Raw genomic sequence first — 21,915 nt, 5'->3', positions numbered from 1 at the left:
CCACCAGTGACATCTCCACCGGACCACCGAGGGCAGACCATCACCAGACCACCAGAACTGCACACCACCTGAAGAACCTCTGACAAACTCCGCAGAAGATCATCCCTGGGCCACGCACCCGTCTCTCTCTCACTCCTTCATCTGTGACTGAGGGTAATATGCTCACAGCCTTTTCCCCTTCCCTGCTCCTTCTTTTCTTCTCCATCGATCTCTTTATCTTTCTCTCTCCCCCTTCTCCTCTCTCTCCCTCTGTTCTGATCTTTCTCTCTCCCCCTTCTCCCTTCTCTCCCTCCGTTTTGCCCAACCTTATCCTTTAATAAACAGTTTCATGGTGATATCTGGTCTCGTTTGCACCTTAATTTCACAACACGGAATCCAGAAGAACTGGTCTAGCTCCTCTGGACAGAGATACTGTTAATCTCTGCTCCTGCGGACCTTGACAGGGGGATCACTCACGACTGTAGGCAGGGCTGTCTGACTAATTCATTTGGCTTCTCTGCAGCTTCCTTTATTGCTGTGTTGAAGGGTGCATAGGAAAGGGGCAAGTGGGATGGGAGACGGTGGTCAGGGAAGAAACAGAGCACAGTCCTGTGCAGGAAATGTGTTTTCTCTCTCTCTTTTCCCATAACATAAGTCCTCTTACCCTGGACGTGTTTAAGGTTCATCTTGGCAGGGTGCTGGGCCGTCTCATTTCAGCTCTACTGTTACCTCTGACGGTTACTCCAGGGGATCCTTGAGGTCCCTCCAAGACAGTGTTCTATGGAGTAAGTCTCCTTGATAAGTAGGGATAGACATAAGGTGGTTTTAATCCTCCTAACTGGCATGTGTTCTGTATGGCTGATAGATTTCTAGGTGATCTTTCTCCAACAAATTCCAAGTACAAATGCACCTCCATGTCGCTCCAGGACACGTGCGGTCATTGTCTCCTGGCATTCTTTTGCAGAGCAGAGCAATAGATTATTTCAGTTCAAAAGACATGAAAACTGAAACTTCCAAAACAAGGCAAACCTGTGCTAAAACCTCTGTAAAGCCTCTAGCTCCAAGTAAGTGTGACAGTGCCATTCCCCTGCTCAGGCATTTCATGCCATGTGTCTACAGACAACTTAGAAAGCTTTAGGAACCTTGTCCATTTCAGGCAAGCTCTGTACTTCTGCTCCCTGTTCAGATTGAGTCACAAGTTTTATGGATCTCTTACTGTTGCACTTTCTTTTCAGTACATGACAAAAGTTTACTTGATGATTTTTTTGATTCAGAGGTGCTGAAGATGAACATTTTGATGTCATGTTTCTGTTGTTGTTTTAAATTTCAGATACAGCAGCACTGAGTTTTCATCAGTGAGCTGTTTAATAGCTTCTGCTTCATTCATTTGGTGAGTCACAACTTCTGTTTGTAATCTTCTCAAAGACCTAGTTGTAGCACGGGTACAAAAGCCAAAACTAGGACTTCTGTCCTGAGAAGAATTGAAATTTGCCTTGGCTTTACAGCAGAGCTTAGCATTTCTGTAGCTGACTGAGTATATTCATGAGCTGTGATTACTGAGACAAATCTTCATCCAATTAAATGGCAGGTCAGTTTGGAAGGCTTGTGCATTCAAGTTTGAGTTCTTCAGAAGAAAGGAACTAACTGTAGCAAACCAAAATAGCAAAGCTCTTTCTATGTCATTGACTGCATCAGTGATGCAGATCTAACTGAACCATCTCCTGACCTGAGCCCTGCCAAGGGGAAGGTTTGGTACCACGGTTTAGCTCGGCTGTGAGCCTGCCAAGCTTTGTAGCCTTTGCCAGCTGCTTCTGCAAAGCCTTTTACAATTCACTGCCACATCTGGGTTGGTGTTACGTCTGTCAGCTGGCCTGCATTTTGAACACAGCAGTCTGCTTGCTGTATCTCAGCAACAGTAGCTGATAAAAGGCCAACTGAGAATTGGCTCACGTCCATTAATCTATTGACTGAAGAAGCTTGTTGACCAAGTTGAGGCTGAATAATGGTAATAGCTGCCCACAGCTGCTGGAGAATGGAAAGAGACAATGCTATGGAGTAGATGAGTATTGTAGCTGAAGTGGTTTTTGGTTTGTGTGTGTCCTGTCTTGGTACAAGAAATAGCCAACTTTACTGTGGCTATGGATGAGTGTCATGATTGGAAGATATCCTATGGATCAACATGGGGTTGTTTAGCCTGGAGAAGAGGAGGCTCAGGGGTGACCTTATTGCTGTCTACAACTACCTGAAGGGTGGTTGTGGCCAGGAGGAGGTTGCTCTCTTCTCTCAGGTGGCCAGCTCCAGAACAAGAGGACACAGCCTCAGGCTGCGCCAGGGGAAATTTCGGCTCGAGGTGAGGAGAAAGTTCTTCACTGAGAGAGTCATTGGGCACTGGAATGGGCTGCCTGGGGAGGTGGTGGAGTCGTCGTCCCTGGGGCAGTTCAAGGCAAGGTTGGATGAGGCACTTGGTGCCATGGTCTAGCCTTGGGCACTGTGGTAAAGGGTTGGACTTGATGATCTGTGAGGTCTCTTCCAACCTTGGTGATACTGTGATACTGTGATACTGTGAACAGCCAGCTTCTGCAGATTGGACTTGAGGGAGCTGATAGCTGTAGAGGCTGGTGGCTAGTGTTGGAGACATGGACAACAGAATGGATCTAGAAACCCTGTTCTGTTGCTCCTTGCCTTGCCTGTGTTAGTTCTGTCTAGGAAAGGAGACATCAGCTTAGCTGCAAAGCACTCACTTGCAACTTAGGGACTTGCTTCTGGTGTGTTCTCCTGGCTTGAGAGCAGCCCTGAGGAGAGGGACTTGGGAGTGCTGGTAGACAAGAAGCTCAATATGAGCTGTCGGTGTGCTCTTGCAGCCCAGAAAGCCAACCAGATCCTGGGCTGCATCGAGAGAAGTGTGGCCAGCAGGTCATGGGAAGTGATGCTCCCACTCTACTCTGCACTGCTGAGACCCTACCTGGAGCCCCTATTACAAGAGGAACATGGATGTGCTGGAACATGTCCAGAGTGGGGCCACAAGGATGATCAGAGGCCTGGAGCACCTCTCCTATGAGGAGAGACTGAAGGAGTTGGGGCTGTTTGGTCTGGAGAGGAGAAGGCTCCAAGGTGACATTATTGCAGCCTTCCAATATCTGAAGCAGGCCTACAAGAAAGCTGTTGAGGGACGTTCTGGGATGTCAGGTAGTGATAGGACTAAGGGGAATGGAACAAAGCTAGAAATGGGTAGATTCAGGCTGAATAGAATGATAGAATCAGTCAGAGTTGGAAGAGACCCCAAGGATCATCTAGTTCCAACCCCTTCTGCCATGGGCAGGAATGTCCTACCCTAGAACAGGCTGGCCAGAGCCCCATCCAGCCTGGCCTTAAACACCTCCAGGGATGGGGCCTCAACCACCTTCCTGGGCAACCCATGCCAGCCTCTTACCACTCTCGTGCTGAAGAACTACCTCCTCACTTCCAGCCTGAACCTGCCCATCTCCAGCTTTGCTCCGTTCTCCCTAGTCCTGTCACTCTGCCATAGCTTAACAAGTCCCTGCCCAGCTTTTTTGTTAGGAAGGAGTTCTTCCCCATAAGGGTGATGAGTCTGTGGGCTGGATTGCTGAGGGAGGTGCTCAAAGCCCTGTCCCAAGAGGTGTTTGAGGCCAGGCTGGATGAGGCTTTAGGTAGCCTGATCTAGTGTGAGGTGTCCCTGCCCATGGCAGGGGGGTTGGAACTAGCTGATCCTTGTGGTGTGTTCCGACTCTAACTCATTCTGTGCTTCTGCTAGAGGAAATAAGAAACTGAAGGCTAGCCAGGAAAATAAGCTGTGATGTTGTCCACGTATGGTTCTTGACCAGTAGCATTGCCAGTGGGCCAACAAAGATTGAGCAATGCAGACTGAAAGGCTTTGGATCATTAAAACACTAAGACAATGGGGTTTATTATGTGGAGTTCCAGGAGTAGTAGACTGATTACAACCATTTGCTTTCTGAAAAAGACTCTGCATGCTTCTGTGCTAAACAGACAGAAGTCTTGGCTGGTCCAAGAAGATGACACAGTGGTGGTCAGTTTCTTTACTATGCAGTAGCATCTTGAAGCCGTTGGCTCTGTGTGTGCATGTGTGCAGGTAAAACGTGTGTTTACTTGTCCGTGCATATATACATGCCCAGAGGCACATAGCCCTTCTGTCAGGTGAGAGATTCTGGAGAAATGATCTTTGCTCTGATGCCTAAAATGACAGTCCTGTAGAATCCATCTTTTCCTGGGCGTGTTTGGGTTTGCCAAAGGCTGAGTGTTCTGCCATTCTTGTCCAGCCATCACTTTTTGTATTGAATGTTTCATTTCTTCTTCCGTGGGGGGGATATTTTAACCAATATTTTGTATTTCTTTACCCTGTCACTTGATCTTTTGTAGGATGATGACAGAGTCTGCATGGACTTGAATAGAATTCAGAAGGGTGCTGTGGCTGTTTGTGCCGTCGATGCATCTGGCTGCTTCACAGCAGAGGTGGCTGACTTGGCTGGACAGTATGTGAAGGTTAGTGGTCTTGGAGAAAGTAAAACACTGCTTTTATTCAGGGCAACATTTTCAATGGCATAAGTCTTCTTTCCCCTAATAGCTTGGTCTTCAAGGTGTCTTTGAGCTCTGGAAGAAGCCTAATGTATTTTAACCTTTGCAGCAGGGTTTCAGTGGGTTTATTACAGTATCTGAAAAAGAGAGGCTTTGACATGGGATTAGTACTGTGTATCTGGTAGTGAAAGGGAAGAGCAGCATCTCCATTCTGTATCTACTGCAGAATGAGTTTCCCTTTGCTTGTTCCTTATGGAAATGTAATGCATGAAGCCTCCAGGCAAGTATGCAGAGGCCTCTCTTCACCTCTGGATGACTTCTGCTTTTCCAGATGTGGTCATCAAGCTTGTGCCAGCCAGGTAGTGTAACACGACTTGTCAGAGGAGAGAAGTCCACTCATTTTCCCTACTTGTGGGATGTGTTGCAATGTGAATATACTTGCCAATAGAGGCAGGAGAATCCCTGTAAAAGAAACCAACAGGAACTCCAGACTACTGCAGACACAGGCAGAAAGGAGTTCCTGTTTGGCGCTGTGTGCAAAGACAGCAAATAGTTGTTTGGTTGGTTTCCTGCTGCTGCAGTTTGACAGCAGAGCATGTTCCTGTAAACACAATTTGCTTGAATAAGGCTTTAAAATCTTGTGTTGCATTTCAACTCAAAGAGCTGTCATTGCTAAGGCAAATAAGAGAGCACTGGAGGCTACGTGTTTAGCTTTTGCTCGTGGGAATCTGAACTTAAGACTCTTGGAAAATATTCTAATGCTGAATTCTTCCAACAGTCATTTGTGGTTTTCTTTTTATCCCTCAATGTCACGTTGACACTCGTTCAATAGATGGCCTTTGATTTAACATTCAGCTTTTGATTGAACGTTCAGCAATTTGATTTACCATTCCCTTCCAGTTTAGAATCTCACTGCTGGTCAGTTAGTGAAGTGTTGTCAAATAGGCTTCCACTTCAGTAGCTGTATTCACAGCAGAGGAACGTGCTGTAGTGAGACCTAAGTATTAGGCTAAGAAGCACCATGTGACTTGCTGCCACAGAATCAGAAGACTCAATCAAAGTTTGAAGTTCTCATTTAATAATAAATTGTGTCTTGTGTTAGTGCTACAGAAAGTCTGTGTTTGGTACACAGCTGTGTGTGAGCTGGGGGCAAGGAAGGACTGTTGATGAATGCCAAGGTTTGAGAGCAAGTAGCTTTATTAGTGAAGTGTTAGAGTGCCTCTGCAGTAAGTGCATCCATTGTATAGTAGTTTTTTGGATTGTTTGATGTGTAAATACTGGTTTATGATAGAGGTTGTCTTGATTTGAGTATTGGAGATGATTCCTGTACTTCTTTACTAAAATAATGGAATTTGTATTTTGAGGAAAAAAATGTTTGTTCTGTCTTTTTAGGATGCAGATAAGAACATCACTAAAGTACTGAAAGAGAAAGGGAGCCTGGTTCACAGCAGTAGTTTAAAGCACAGCTCTCCTTTCTGCTGGAGGTAAGGAGACATGCTCTAAGACTGAAGATTCTGAGTAGTTCTTCAGATTTGTTTCTTCTGCCATAGATCTGGTTCATATAAATGTAATGCTGATTTTTTTCTCTGTGATGGTTACAGATGTATTTCTGTAGTTTGAATTTCTTGTCCTTTAGGGTTACATATATTATTTACTGTCTACCACTTGAAGATGGCTGTACTAAGTCTAAAAAAAAGAGCAGCCTATTTTCTGTGCAGATAAGTACTGAGTGTTAGAAAAGGGTATTTGGATAGCCTTTGAATGAGACAAGTATGGAACAGAATGTCTTGCAATGTTTGTATTCAAATTTGCCATGTTTTGGATAAAGTAGGTAAGTTATAGCTGTTATCATAGCTATCTCTTTTTAACCTTGTCAGGTCAGTTCTTTCTTTGGAGTCTGGTAGAGCCCAGTAGCTTCTCATGTCTGCATTGTTGATTAGAAGCAGTTAGCATTTACCTGCTGCAGTGGGTAGTACGTGTAAGCCATGAATGTTCTTCTGCACAGTCATTACTGAGTGGAGCTTGCAAACAACAGTGATGTCTCTGACCAGAAATAGCAGTTGGCATGTTTACTGTATCTGTGGGAGCTTCTTAGAAATACTTGGCTTTGCCAACTAGAAATGCAGAATGAGCCCTGGAAAAGCAGATAGGTGATTGGGCACAGTGGCTTGCCAGGAATCTTCCAATCTTCTTTGTCAGACTGGGAATTCTACAGAGGCTGAAGAGCTCCTCCATGTACAAGTCTCCATGGGCCTTTGGATATGACAAACACAGGCTAGACACATTTGATCTAGACATGAAGCTTCTTTTCCTTAGTGTCCTCTCTGGTTTTAAACATGTACAACTGGTATTGCAAAGATGAGTTGAAAAAAGATCAAGTTTGAAAAAGAAAGCTGAGTTATTTTTCAGTAGGGATATTGTATTAAACTGTTACAAGTAAAGACACTTGAAAAGAAAGTCTTCTGTAGTCTCTGAAATGACTTGAACTTTCTGAGCCCTGATGCTTATAACATCTGTACTGAAGTAACTGTGATAAAAGCTTTGCTCTCCTGTAGCTTTAATGCTACCAAATGAAGTGTTTTAGCAGTGTACATGTACCTGTAGTCTATAGCAAGAATAACCTTCACTTGCTCCTGAACAGCGTGATTGGTTTGTTTCCCAACAGCTACCTGCAGAAAGAATGGGAATTGCTTTTCAAGTTATGTCCTTGGTGATCTGGGACAGGGTTTGAAAAGTGGCAGTCCAGAACCAAGCAACACTTTGGCGTTTTTCTTAGGTAGCAGTGCAGATGTACAGCCATGGTGTTCTGAGACACACCAGTCGTGGAGAAATGCTGATTCTGTGGAACATACTTAATCCTGCCACTCTGTTGACATTTTTGTTGATTGATGCTAAGTTGCAGGCAGCACCTAGCAGCAAATTATCTGGTGGGAAGAGCAGAATAATGGGTTCTACTTGACAAGCTCATTTCACTGCCACCACAAATCAAATCATAATTGGAATATGCTAAAAGTAGAAGAGTAGTTCTTAACTTTGAACATAGTCACAAGTTATTTTGATGAATGTAAGGAAACTTTGAAATCAGGCTCTTCCACTTAATGCACTGTTGTTCATGCTTTTGCCTGAAACCAGGCAGTCGTTGAATCCTCAGCATGTGGAGACATTTTCCCTTTTCTTATCTCTTATCTAACCAGAGTTCTCTGCTTTTCCTTGTTGTGCTTATGTAGTAGTTTTCTGTTAGTAAAACTTGAAAACTGGAGAGAAGCAGCCAGTAACAAGTTGGTAAGTACATAGTAGACAGTTTTCAGGGAGAGTTCCCCTTCATTGAAGTTGCTGAATATGGAGATGATTGGTCAGAATGATCTCCATATGCACTGGCACATAGAGAGCTTTGTCATGTTCAGGCCAGTGAAAGCAAAGCCAAGAAGCATCTTGTGTAGCTTGTGACCAGTTCTTTATAAAATGCTTTCTAAGTTACCTGCCAATGGGAAGGGAATGAGGTCACAGTGACTTGCATTGAACAGCCATGCAGACCAAAGCAGCTATTGGGAGTCTGTAGTGCCTGCAGAGAATGGTCTCACAGTCTTTACCTTTTCAAGCTTGAAGATTGCATTTCAGAGAATGCTGATTTGGTGGCACTGCTAGGCAGCAGGCAGAGCTCAGGTGTTTTTATTCCTCTGATGTATTTCTAAAGGACATATTTATAGTAAGGAGGAAACATTCAGTTGACACAGGCAGGAATATTTAGGTAGGATTTTTTTAAGCTTCAGCCTGATCTAAAATCTGTCTGGGTGACTTCTCCCATATCTATGTACTGATGGAAAACACTATCTTGTAATGGGTATTTCTCAGCAAAGAATTGAGTCTGGTTTCCTCAGTCTTCTCACCACTCAAGTGAAGCAGAAATAGGTCAGATCTCACTGCTTGGGCAGGCTTTCAGTCTGTTATTCTCTTTCTGTCTCTTGTTGAGGAACTGTTTCACGGTAGAGCTAGAAAAGAAGAAGACATTCAGGACAACTGTGCCATTTCCCCTTTCTTACCACCTTCATGTAGGTGGCAGTAGTGCTCTGTGGGTGCTTTGGAACGGTTATCAATCATGATAAACATACTGTGTTAGGTCAGAAGGCTGGGAAATCACTGCAGCTTCATCTGCTTGTCGTTTGTGTAGGTTCTTTATCTGAAGCTACTTTTGCACTAAACCTTGTCTTCAGTCAGCCCCATATGTCAGCTGCTAGAGGCTGGGCACTGGTTTACTGTTCCAGCATTTTTTGCAGTCTGTTAAGACTATGTGAGACACTGTTTTGTTCTTGCTTCCAATAACTCAAGATCTTCTATTTAATGCAATTCATCATTCTTCAGCATGTGAAACGATGCTCAGTGAAACTGAAACATTTCTTCAGTACCTTATAGCTGGCAGAATATTTTCTTCTTCACTGTCATCTTGCCACTGGATGACAAATGAGCTGAGCCCTTTTGTAGCATTACAAGTTCATTTGCGATGCAGAATGTCCCAACTTAGTGGACTTGGACTAAGTAGCTAGGCCTCTGCTCCATTATTATCCTGTGGAACATTTCCTGTAAGGCTATAGATACTTTGGCTATTAAAAGATACAGGTAGATATGTATAGCTTATAGCCACGAGGAAACATCTTCTGACATGTAGCATTAGGAGATGCAAGCTGTTGTTCATTATTGGGTTTTATGGGAGGTGAGTTCAGTTTTTAAGGCATGAGCAACCTTTGTCATGGATTTTCTCTTCTTTGGTCAGGCAGATGTACCCTTAGGAAGTGCTTCCACCAGCAATTTTAATGTACATTATAACCTCCAGTAGTTTGTGCACTTGAAATGAGTCCATTTCAAGTGAGAGCAAGTAAAATGAGTTAACCTTATAGGATGGATTGTTCACAGTAATAACTATGTGTAGGAAAGAATAGTTTCAGAGGATCTTTGCTTGTCAGTATTCCTTACTTCAACATTCAGTGAAACAAAACTCACATGGGATGGGAGCAGTTGCAGAACTTAGGTTTGCTTGGAATTGGTAGCAGTAAGTGTACAGACTAATAAATTCTCCAAGTTACCTAGGAAAATTCTGATCTCCACACATTCTGTAATGCAACTGATTAAGGTCTCAGTAGTTTGTTCAAGTAATACACATTCTTCCAAAGTATCTAGTGATGAAATGATGGGTAAAAGTCATTGCTGGAAAGTTGAGACCTTTTGAAACCTTCACATCCAGCCCATTATTCCAACCTGAAAAGAGACTGAGCCCTAGGGGATGGAACCTATCCCATGTGAGTTTTGTTTCACTGAGTGTCCAAGTAAGGAATAGATTAAGATGTGTCAATAAACTTGCTTGATCAGCTTATCTGGATCTCCTCTTTTCCTTCTCTGCCTGGAATAGGACATTTTTTCAAGTAGTAGCCCTGGGCAGTATTACTTTTCTGTGATCTGTCACTATTGTTCTGAATGGAAATAGTAAAACCAAACCATACCATAATGGTTTTTTGTCTGGTTTCTCATATTGATAGAGACCTTTAAAAAGAGAACAGAATGAACTTACAGAGAAGGCTTAAATGTGACTCCTTTTAATAGTTACTGAAGTTCACATCATTGTACTATGTAGGAACATAAATTTCCAATTGAAGTACCATTTGAATGTTCTCATGCTTGTTCTTGCTGTACAAATTCCTCAAATTGCTGGGTTTGAAGGCTTTAATAAAAGTAGTTTCAGGGTTTGGTTTCAAAACAGTAGCTCACCTAAGTCTAACTGTTGGTGTAATGTATTAAAAAACCAACCTTTGTGACTGTGATAATAATTCAGGCACAATAAGTTCAGTCTGTAGAAAGGAAGCTGTGTGCAAAAAGTACATTTTAAAGAGTACTATAGAAATAAGGTAGCACTGAAAATGTTTATTTTGTTTCTTTTGCTCCCCTCCCCATCATCTTCCCTCTGCAGGTCTGATACTCTGCTGACAGACAAAGCTGTGCCAAGCTGGTTTGTAAGAGTGGAACACATGGTGGAGAAACTGCTGGAATGTAATGCCCAATGCTACTGGTAATGTCTCCTGCATCTGTTTTGGTTTTTGTGTGTCTAGGTTTGGGTGTTCAGGTGTGTGTGTGTGTGCTGGAAGTCTTACAGAGCTCTGTTTCACTGGTGGTGTGATCACTTCATATTTCTGTTGCATGTTCTAGAGCTGCTGTACTGGAATGAGGCTGGTAACCAGTGTTAAATGGTGTTTTATCTCAGGTTTCACAAATGCACTGGTTGGGCAACAGGACAGTTTCCCTCACATAACAGATACAACCTGCTTCAGTGCCTCTCAGCCTGCTGCTTGAACAGATTTGTACACAATTCCCTTCTTCGTGTCAAAGAAGGCGTTCCTTGCTGATGTGAAATCCTACTGAGAAATAGGTTTTAGAGTGTGAGTAAGGGTGACTGTGAATATGCACTAATAATTTACAATGAAATACATTGCAGGATCCTTAAAAACACCCTCTAATCGTGTTAGGCAACCCTGAACAATTCAGCACAGGAGAAACTGCAAAGGAAAGTCAGTCTGTGGAAGTGCACAGACAAAGCCTCTTTACAAGGGTCCACTGGAGAGAAGAATTTAGACAGTTGTAGGCACATGTTGTTTCAAATTGCAACTCACTTTAAGCTGTTTCTTCTCATGTCCTTATTACAGAAAAGGTTGATTATTTTGTCATAGGTGCATTTGAAGAATGAAACCCAAAGCTCTCACCATGCCATACTGTTCTGTGCAAACCCCCTAACCTAGCTGCCCTAGCTTGTGTCGTAGTTGTGAGAATTGAGTTGGACAAGTTGCAGGAAATGTTATGCTGGTGGCAGGAATGAAGAAGTATTGGTGTGAAGTTGATTTAGAAAGCAACAGACACAGTAAGAGGGAACTCTTGGTGATGGTAGCTGTTTTAAGCGTTAGCCACAGGTTGATGATTTGTCAGGGACAGAAGGGACCATACCTTCTCCACATCCATAACTTTTAATTTTTCTTCTCTCATAATTAACTTCTGCCTGGGAAGTTGAGTCTAGGCAGGAAAAACGTGGAGGTTACAGCCTTGTTTGGGTGTACTGTGTGCCACTTGAGTTGTTGTCCAGTCTTTCCTTATGTGGACTGCAGCAGAGCTGGGATTCCACCACGATGTGCCTCTGCTTAGCAACTGAAACGATGTTAGAGTGACTCAACTTTCAGTGGACAATGACAGCTTATGATGTGTTTTGTCATGGGCTGCAGTTAGCAGTTAAATTCTTCATGAGCAGCTTTTGCATAACTGCTTCCATGGTAGAGGCACAGCAAATACTGGAGTGTCTGGGCAGAGCTGGTGATCCGTGCTGCAGACTGCCCGACAATGCTGCAGCGTTGGCTTGCCAACCAGCACATGCCCAGTCTGGGTGTGGGAGAAGATTGCATAGATTAGTAAGTGTTGCTTTCTGTTTGCCATAACAGAGCATACTGTGATCCTTCTTTTGGGGAAAAATAAGCTGGAGAGGGGGTGAGAGTGTTTGTTCCTAGCTTTAATTAGCTTTCTCAAGATGCTTTTACTGTTGTGATGACTGACAGTAGACCTGCATACTTAATTTTCACCTGTAATGATCCTCTTCAGGAAGTGCTTGAATGGTAGAGTTTTGCTTTCAGAAGCAAAGCTTCAAGAAGAAACTTTTTGGTGACCTCCACTCATCCAGGAGGTATTAATAAGAATTAGTAAGCAGTTTTATGAGTAATGTTTTAGACCTGGAAGAGGGGAGATTTAGAGTGGATATTAGGAAGAAATGCTTTACAGCGAGGGTGGTGAGACAGTGGAACAGGTTGCCCAGGGAGATTGTGGCTTCCCCCTCCCTGGAGATGTTAAAGGTCAGATTGGATGAGGCCTTGAGCAGCTTGGTCTAGTGGAAGGTGTCCCTGCCATGGCAGAGGGGGTTGGGACTAGGTGATCTTCAAGGTCTGTTTCAACCTAAAGTGCTCTATGAATTGATGAAGGTTGGATGGGAAGACCAAGTGACTGTATTAACTGGCAACGTTTAACATGCTCAGAATAAAAGTCACAGTTTGTTCTCTAGGCAGTTCTTGAGTCACACCATAATTCCATAATTGAGTAGAACACTGATTCCTCAGCATTCCTCTCAAAGCAGTAAGGGCTTGGAGATTTCAAGAGGAAATTTGTGGGGAGTATAGCTTCAAGTTGAGCTGTATTATCACTGAATGGTTGCTAAAAGAACAGAAACACATTTCCAGTATGGGATCTCATGACCACTAGTTGGAATACACAGTGGCTTTTGTTAGCTAAAGATGTTTTTTACAATCTAGCTTTTAAAATTAAGAGGCATTACCTTAAAGTTTACTTCACTAATGCCAGTTCTATTTGGGGTGTAACTTCTTCAGTTGGTATTGAGAATGCTGGCCTTATTCAGTAGCCATTCCTCTGAATGTGTCACAGGAATAATACCTAGCTTTAAAAACATTCTTTTTGGACTCTCTGGGGCTTCAGCATGCCCTGGAAATGAAGAAATTGGGGATAAAAGCTTTTCAGGCTGTACTAACCTTTGTGAAATGAGTTTGACTGCAGTGCTGTTTTTTAGTTCCTTGTAATGACTGATAGGTGTTTTGTCCCTTAAGAATAGCTGCCCTCTTTCTATAGACAGCCTTTGTGATGAAATAGATTAAACAGAGTTGGACAAACTTGGCAACTTGATTGCATTTCTAATGATTATTTTAATGAGCTAGCCTACCAGTGAAGCCATAGTTATTCACAATTTATTAAAGCCAACAACTGCATCTTCATTTTCTGGAATGAACTCATTGTAGCTCTCAAGAATGATTTCCATGTGCAATGTGCCAGCAGTTTGTAAAACCAGAAACCAGTAAAACCCTCTTACCTTTCTCCTCGCCTTGTTCTGCTCAGAGTGGAAAGTAACTTGTGCTGGATGTTGCTGGAAGTGCAAAACTGGACCAGCATTCCAGTACTTAAGAAACTACGTTTCAGTCTTCAATTCAAGATCCCTTAGTGACTGTTTTCTTTGCTGACTTTGATAGGGCTGCTCTTGGAGGTTTCTTCCAACCTGGTGGGTTCTATGGTCCTATGATTCTGTGATTGGATTGGGCTGATCTTGGAGGTCTCTTCCAACCTGGTTGATTCTATGCTTCTATGCTTCAACCATTCCCAGTTCATTCAGAGACCTCTCTTGCCCTTAAGATGCCTCAGTGCCACAACTGGAGTGAGACTTCAATGTTTCTGAGCCTTAATTCAGTGCTCTCTCACCTGCTGCCACTCATGACCTGAAGTGTCCCTTAGAATTGCTAGGACATCCAAACCAGAATTGAATGAAAATAGTTTGTTAACCTAACTCCCAGTGCACCTCAATCTTTTGTCATGCTTGGATATGACCTTTTACACTGTTTCCCCTTTATTATAACCAAGTGCATGCAGAGAAGTTCCTGCTCAAAGTCACCTCTGCAGCCCTGCAGCAAAGAAATGGGAATGAAAAAAAAACCCTGGCAATTTATCTCCTCGAGCCTGCTGGCCTCAGCACTTTGCTTCCTTCAGATAAAGGCCAGCAGGATCCTGTTAGCTTCTCATCAGAACTCTCCAGCTTCCTCAGCTAGCATCACTTAGGTGCTGGAGATGGTTGTGAGAGATGTGGGGCTGTTATCAGAGAAGCACAGAATCAAGCAGGTTGGCAGAGAGCTCCAAGCTCATCTAGCCCAGCCTAGCACCCAGCCCTCCACCACCTCCCTGGGCAGCCCATTCCAATGCTGATCACTCTCTCTGCCAACAACTTCCTCCTAATATCCAGCCCAAACCTGTCCTGGCACAGCTTGAGGCTGTGTCCCCTTCTTCTGGTGCTGGCTGCCTGGCAGCAGAGCCCAACCCCACCTGGCTACAGCCTCCCTTTGGGTAGTTGTGTGTAGAATCAAAGAGGTTGGAATCATAGAATTAACCAGGTTGGAATAACAGAATCATAGAATTAACCAGGTTGGAATCATAGAATCACAGAATCAACCAGGTTGGAATAACAGAATCATAGAATCAAGCAGGTTGGAATCATAGAATCAAGCAGGTTGGAATCATGGAATCAAGCAGGTTGGAATCATGGAATCAAGCAGGTTGGAATCATGGAATCAAGCAGGTTGGAATCATGGAATCAAGCAGGTTGGAATCATGGAATCAAGCAGGTTGGAATCATGGAATCAACCAATCCAACCTGCTTGATTCTGTGATTCTATGGTTTCTCCCTTCCCTTCTTTGTACCAAGGAACTGATCTCAGTGTGGAGCTGCAATAAATGTTGCTCAAGTGAGATGTGACTCTTCTGAGCACAGCCAGTTTGTCATTTCCCCCCCAAGCAAACAAGCTGCTTGCTCTGCAACTCCAGCTTGCTGCTTAGCATCGCTTAGAGTAGCTTCCTGAAAGAAAGCCCTCAGCTACCTGGAGTAAACCTGGAGAGGGAAACCACTGCTGCTGCTGCCTGTGGGCTAAGAAAGCTGTTCCAAGGAGAAGTTTGACTCTGCTGGCAGGGGGTGGATAAGCTAATTCAGCTTTTCTTCCCTTTGCACTGATCAAGGCAAGTTCTGCACGCAGCCTTGCTGCTGTTGTCTGCAGCTAACTTCTTACCTTTGTTTTAAGTGGGTACATAAAGGATGAGTGCACAGCAGGGGATCAGCTTTGTCAGGCAGTGAGTGCACAGAGTGCTCATGTATCTCATTAGGAGTTGTATGTTTATTACAATAAGCATGCATAACTTAGAATCCAACAGGCTGGAGGAGACTTCCAGGCTCAGCCAGCCCAGCCTAGGGCCCAGCCCTGGCCAATCACCCAGCCCATGGCACTAAGTGCCCCAGCCAGGCTTGGCTTCAACACCTCCAGGCACGGCCACTCCATGGAACGTGCAGCTGGTGCTTCCAGAGCCACTCCATGTAAATCTTTGCTGCTGTTGAATTCTGCAGGTCTCTCCATGTATTGTTGTCTCCAAGTGGGACAGATAAAAGTCTCCTCCATGCCTGACAATGCATGACTTTGAGAACTAGCATCAGTTATTTTTTAGGCACCTGCATTTTCCCATCTCAATTTGCTCCATCACAAGTAGTGCACTGTTGGATTTCCAGAAGCCTTGTATCAATTTGAGTATTGCCTTTTGCACTTGAGCCCCAGCTGAGCAAAAGTACTGTTCAGTGGTGCAGTGGAAGGAGGCTGGACCCCTTTAAGAGTCTTTGATCACAGTCATGTAAGCAGCAAGCTGGTTTTCATGCCAACTAGAGCTTCCCACTAACCACCTCTAGAATGCTAGAATCAGTCAGGGTTGGAAGGGACCACAGGGATCATCTAGTTCCAACCCCTCTGCGATGGGCAGAGACACCCTGCCCTAGAGCAGGCTGTCCAGAGCCTCATCCAGCCTGGCCTTAAACACCTCCAGGGATGAGGCCTCAACCACCTCCCTGGGCAACCCATTCCAGGCTTTCGCCACTCTCCTGCTGAGCAACTTCTTCCTCACGTCCAGTCTGAATCTTCCCCGCTTCCAGCTTTGCTCCATTCCCCCTAGTCCTGTCCCTACCTGGTAGCCTGAAAAGTCTCTGCCCAGCTCTTTTGCAGGCCCCCTTCAGCTACTGGAAGGTCACAATAAGAATAACAGAAAATAACCAGGAGAACTGTACTGGAATGAATGACATTTCCACATGGGAATATTGCTGGTGTCTTTCAGAGTCTTTTCATCTTCCCTGGACTAACTGAAAACCCCTCTTTCAGTATGTGACCTTGCCTGAGTTGCCTGCTGTTGTGGTCTTCAAAGATGGAGCTTCCTTTGTTTCTGATGGTAAGTAAAAGTGGATATTGGCCATATCATGGAATCAGCCAGGCTGGAAGAGACCTCCAAGATCACCCAGTCCAACCTAGCACCCAGCCCTAACCAATCAACTGGACCCTGGCACTAAGTGCCTAACAACCAGCCTGTACCTCTCTTGGCACAACTTGAGACTGTGTCCCCTTGTTCTGTTGCTGGTTGCCTGGCAGCAGAGCCCAACCCTAGCTGGCTACTGCACTGCTCCTGTGCACTGCGGCCCTCCTCTGGACCTGCTCCAGCAGGTCCTTGTCTCTTCTGTTGGAGGTTCTGTAGCTGTGTGCAGTACTCCAGGTAGGTCTCACCAGAGCAGGGCAGACTCAGACTCACAGAGTCAAGCAGGTTGGAAGAGAGCTCCAAGCTCATCCAGTCCAATCTAGCCCCCAGCCCTGTCCACTCAACTGGACCATGGCACTAAGTGCCTCACCCAGGCTGTTCCTGAGCGCTTCCAGACACGGTGACTCTGTGGTGCCACAGCAAAATACTCCAGGTGGGCCCTCAAGGGTATTCTTTGAGCTGTCATGGAAGGGCTGTGCTTGCCTTCCTCTTCGCTCTATTGCCTTGCAACCAGTCACCCACCAAAGAAAAGTTCACTCAGTGACCTCCTTGATCTGCATTTGATTTAGTTTTACTTTTGAAGTGGCCTGGAGAAGGAAATTTTGTCAAAGAGAAACAATTTTAAACTGCTTTTTTGTGATGTGACCTGTCTGCTTTTGCCACCCCTGTCAAAACACACAAGCCTTGTTTCAATCCAGGCTCCTAATTCACTTTGCACAAATCTTACTCTCTTAAAATGTATTAGAAGGGTTTTTGTAAACCAGTCAGTGCAGAGGCCCTGCAAGAGACTGGATATTGTTTTATGTGCAGCTTACCATTGGGCAGGAAAGTGCTGTCAGTCACAGCTCCCTTCCCATGTCACATTCCCTGCTGGGAGAGGATTGTTTGTCCTTGGTTTGGGTGAAACTAATCAGCCAATCAGCACTGCATGCTGTGCTCTAATACACTTTTTGTTCAACAGCTGCAAATTGCTTTAGCAGCTTAGGAGTGACATTTCTGGAAAGGTGAGAGACCTTGTCTGGAAACAGTAGAGGGTTAAAAATAGGCTTCTCTAGGCTGAAATAAATGTTATTGCCCACCTCACAGCAGCAACAGAAGAACACATTCTGCTTGCTTGCTTGCTTTCTCTTTTGTTGTCAGAGTGTGAAGATGGTGATTTGTCATCCTGGATAAACAGAGCAAGATTTCAAGGGTATCTTCATGTGGATGGCTTTACACTTCATGAACTTGGAGACAGAGGTGAGCTGCTGCTGCCACTAAAGTCTTTGCCATCTCTTCTACGGAACAGGAGTAACAACTGAGGAGCACTAAGAAGTAACTTTTCAAGCCCCTGAAATTATTTACAGTTAAGATGGACAGTGCCAGTCTGTGTTTGGTGTTGGTGAGACCTGCTCTACTGACAGAAGCCTCATCCAAAGCCTGCACCAGTCCTTTCCTCAACAGAAAAAATGAGTATGTCTAACCCTGTAGTAGTCACACACAAAAAAATGAGTAGGCCTTTTAATTTGAGAGCAGTTTAGGATTTGCATAAACTACCTATCAACTCCTGCAGTGCCTACAGGGAACTGAGAAGTCTTAAGTCTGGATGGGTTTATGTCTTGTATCTGATGGGTTCAGGTAACTTTGAAGTGGATCTGCTCTGTAGTTTTTATCATGGAATCACAGACTGGTTTAGGTTGGAAGGGACCTCAAAGCTCATCCAGTTCCAAGCCCCAGCCATAGGCAGGGACACCTCCCACTAGGACAGGCTGCTCAAGGCCTCGTCCAACCTGGCCTTGAACACCTCCATGGATGGAGCATCCACAAGCTCCCTGGGCAACCTGCACCAGTGTTTGACCCCCCCTCGCTGGAAAGAACCCTTTCCTAACATCTAGTTTGAATCTCCCCTCTGCCAGTTTAAACCCATTCTCCCTTACCCTGTCATTACAAGACCCTGTCAATAGTCCTTCCCCAGTCTTCCTGTAGGTCCCCTTCAGATACTGGAAGGCCACACCAAGGTTTCCTTCTCCAGGCTGCAGAGCTCCTGCTCTCTCAGCCTGTCCTCAGAGCAGAGCTGCTGCAGCCCTCTCAGCATCTTGGTGGCCTCCTCTGCACTGGCTCCAACACTTCCATGTCCTTCTTGTGCTGGGGGCTCCAGAACTGCCCCCAGGACTGCAGGTGGGGTGCGAGGAGAGCAGAGGCAAGGGGCAGAATCCCCTCCCTTGCCCTGCTGCCCACACTGCTCTTGCTGGAGCCCAGCACAGGGTTGCTGTCTGGGCTGCACTCACACTGCAGGCTCATCTTCTAAGTCGGAATACTTTCCAGCTGGGAATGCATGTTTCCTTTTTAAATGGTTTCAAGTATTTTATTCCTTATTTTAGGAAAACTTGTGGCTATTGCAGTCATTGATGATAAAAACTCTTCAGTGGAACATACCAGGAACAGAACTGAGTGTTGGTGACAGTGTGGGAGAAGTTTGCTGATATGATGTAGAGAACTTGGGGAAGTTTGTTAGATCTGAAGAGATGCCAGGGTGAGTGAGTGGACTTGTGGATGTTCCCTGGCTTATGACTTGTGGATGTTCCCTGGCTTATGACTTGTGGATGTTCCCTGGCTTATGACTTGTGGATGTTCCCTGGCTTATGACTTGTGGATGTTCCCTGGCTTATGACTTGTGGATGTTCCCTGGCTTATGACTTGTGGATGTTCCCTGGCTTGTGACTTGTGGATGTTCCCTGGCTTATGACTTGTGGATGTTCCCTGGCTTATGACTTGTGGATGTTCCCTGGCTTATGACTTGTGGATGTTCCCTGGCTTATGACTTGTGGATGTTCCCACAGGTGAAAACAAGAGAGGAGCAAGGCAGGAAGCACAAAAGCAAACCTCTCTCATGAAGGAAACAGCACAACTGCAAGCACAGCTTTAAGCACAGCATACCAAGGAGGAACAGAAATCCCAAGCAGAGCAAAGGGGAGGAGTGGCTTAGAGAAAAGCAAAAGCACCCCACAAAGGACACAGCCAAAACACCACCCCACAAAGGACACAGCCAACCTACCCCCGCAAAGGGGATCAGCCAAAGGCTTCTGCCTCTCCTGGGGCAGCTTAAAAAGGGGAGGTCAATTGAAGTCTCCTCCCACCCCAGCTGTGGCTACTTTGCCCTCCCTGCTCAGTGCCCTTTATAAGCAGAGCAGGAGGAGCCCAGCCCCAAGCTGGGCCCATTGCGGGCCAAGGGATCCTCCGCCTGGCATCCCAGGTGAGTGCGCACGGGTGAGCACCGGGTGCGTGGTGGAGGGTTTCAAAGGCTGGGGGGCCTGGCTGGCCCCCTGGCTAGCTAGGGCCACCTTAGGGCTGGGCTACTGACCCACTGCAACATCCACCTTAGCTCACGGGTGCTAAGTCTGTGTTGCTACTGAGGCTGAGGTTTCTCTAGGAGGTTGGATCCTCGAGGGTTTTGCTCTGGGTTCTGCGATGGATGCAGAGATGGAGCAGGAGCACTAACTGGAGCTGGTAACGGACCAGCAGCAGCAGCTGGTAATGGAACTGGTAATGGAGCAGAAGCTGGTAACGTAGAGTGGAGAGGAGGAGGAGGAAAGCAGCAGAGACTGCCCGGGGGAAGGCAGAGAGTGGGGGCAGGACGGCAGGGGCTGCCCAGGGAAAGGTGGAGGGCAGCAGCAGGAGGGCAGGGAGGAGGTACAGAGCTTTCAGATGCTGAGCTTCAACAGAAAGACCTCATGGAAAAGAAAAGAGACTAACTTGTTTAGCAAAAGTACTCTCTGGAATTTCCCAAGTCGCTTATTTATTGAAGGGAGTCATTTGTTGGTCATTGTCATCACGAGAGGTCCCTTCCAACCTAAACCATTCAATGAAGTCTTTTATCAGCTCCTAGGATTAGTGACAGTGGGGAATGTTTGCTTGCTATGAGCTGAGGGAGCTGTTTCCTAAATGGAATGTTCATTAGTTCTTTAGCACCTGAAAATGTTGGCAGGCTACTTGATAAACCTCCTGGAACACAGGGGCCTGTTGAATTGTTTTCCCAGTGCCTGAACAACTTGCAGTGCTGTAATGGGTTAGCCTCCTGTTTCCCTCCAACACAGAAGTGAGGCAAAAGTAACACAGCCAAGGAAAAACCCTCTGGGTTGAGATCAAGAGGTAAATACAAAATGAGATCCTGCAGTGCACAATTACCTTAGCCTGTTTCTGTTTGCAGAAAGCAGGAGTCAGCCACCTGCCACCCATCCCCTCCTGACCCCAACCCCAGAAACCCAAAGCAGCACTTGGCACAGGAGGTCTCTCGTGTTGCAGTCTCAACTTCAAGCCCTGGAATACTTTGCTTCAGCCAGCAGCATGGGGTTGGATACCAACAGCAGAGTCGACTTAACCTGTGACTAAGTGAACTTTAAGTGTTCTGACTCCACAGTGGAACCTGATAAAGAAAGATGTGAATGGAAGCAGGCTCTGACTGCTCTGTGTAACTGATGAGAAGCTTTCTGAAGGAGGTGAATTTGTTTTACAGCCCTTCCCTCAGCTGGTTACAGATCTTCAAGGTAGCTGCTGGTGCAGTGTCTGTTGGAGACTGTTAGCCACTCTGAAGGAGGGAGTTAGTGGAGCATCATAGGAACATGTAGAGAGATTGGTCAGGAAAAGGCATTTGTGTTACCCTTTTGAGTCATTTGAGTCACTTTTATTGTAATCCCATGGCTGAGAGCAGGACTCCTTTGTGTCCAGGGTTAAAATCTTCAAGGAGAAACAGTGCCAAGGCTCTGAATTGATTGGGACTTGGTGCTGCTAGTTACAATGTAGGACAGTTAAGGCAGTCCTGTGTTTTGTGATTTGCCTTTTTTCCTACCGTTCTAGTTTTGGCTCGGGCTAGTGTGAAGTGTCTCTGGAACGAGGTCCTTGTGGTCCCTTCTGACCCTGACTGATTCTGTGATTCCAGCAAGCAGCTTTTGACTTAAAAACCCCTGAGGTCACTGCAGCACCTCTCTATGGAATAAAAGAAAGGGATTTTGCTGCACTGCTGAGAGCTGTTTCCAGCTCTGAGCCTTTGTTGTTGTGGTTGTTTTTGGTTCGTGTTTATAAACAGCAGTAGCTAAGCAATCCTCTCTGAGCTATGGACCAGAATCTGCTGCATCCTGTGCAAGAAGCAGATCCCAGTGTGATCTGGTGCAGCTGTAGCACTTCCTAACTGCTAGGTTTGGGAGGAGGGCATGTGTCTCAGTCGTTTCTGAGCTGTGATAGCAATCAGGTGTCTGCTTAAGTCTTGACCCTCTGCCACGTGCTGCCACGTTCACCAGATCTTTCTCCCGGCTTCAGGGAGAGAAGGAGTGTCCAGCTCCCAGAGTGGGTGTCAGAAGCGATGTGAAGTGAAAGGGGTTTGCTGAGGTCATGTAGGAAGTTGTGTGAGGGAATCTGGCAGTTTGGTTTTTGATTTCTTCAGTCTCTAAAGTTTTTCTTGGAGCAGCTTCACTGCAATCCTTTTAAATGCACAGAGTATCAGCA

The 21,915-nt window shown here is 45.4% G+C and overlaps 1 protein-coding gene across 39 annotated transcripts in view; it reads left to right on the top strand.

The window, feature by feature from the left end:
- The window catches only part of LOC135186459 (isoleucine--tRNA ligase, cytoplasmic-like), a 52,853-nt gene extending 31,989 nt beyond the window's left edge, over positions 1-20,864 (top strand). For 22 of the 39 annotated variants that reach the window (XR_010306917.1, XR_010306915.1, XR_010306908.1 and 19 more), the window contains 6 exons: positions 1,310-1,369; positions 10,490-10,588; positions 16,290-17,676; positions 18,798-18,949; positions 19,257-19,669; positions 20,624-20,864. The gene's annotated coding sequence lies outside the window, so the exon portion shown is untranslated. Of the gene's footprint in view, positions 1-1,309; positions 1,370-4,377; positions 4,501-4,864; positions 4,962-5,925; positions 6,018-10,489; positions 10,589-10,780; positions 10,956-16,245; positions 17,677-17,725; positions 17,890-18,797; positions 18,950-19,256; positions 19,670-19,846; positions 19,960-20,623 lie in introns of all 39 variants that reach the window. The other 17 variants (XR_010306910.1, XR_010306931.1, XR_010306909.1 and 14 more) reach the window with 15 other exon arrangements.
- Positions 20,865-21,915: the final 1,051 nt, after the last annotated feature.

The sequence above is a fragment of the Pogoniulus pusillus genome, chromosome 25 (assembly GCF_015220805.1).
Source record: "Pogoniulus pusillus isolate bPogPus1 chromosome 25, bPogPus1.pri, whole genome shotgun sequence".
Classification (NCBI taxonomy): domain Eukaryota; kingdom Metazoa; phylum Chordata; class Aves; order Piciformes; family Lybiidae; genus Pogoniulus; species Pogoniulus pusillus.
The sequence above is the reverse complement of the archived record's forward strand: the minus strand, read 5'-3'. Positions and strand labels throughout refer to the sequence as shown.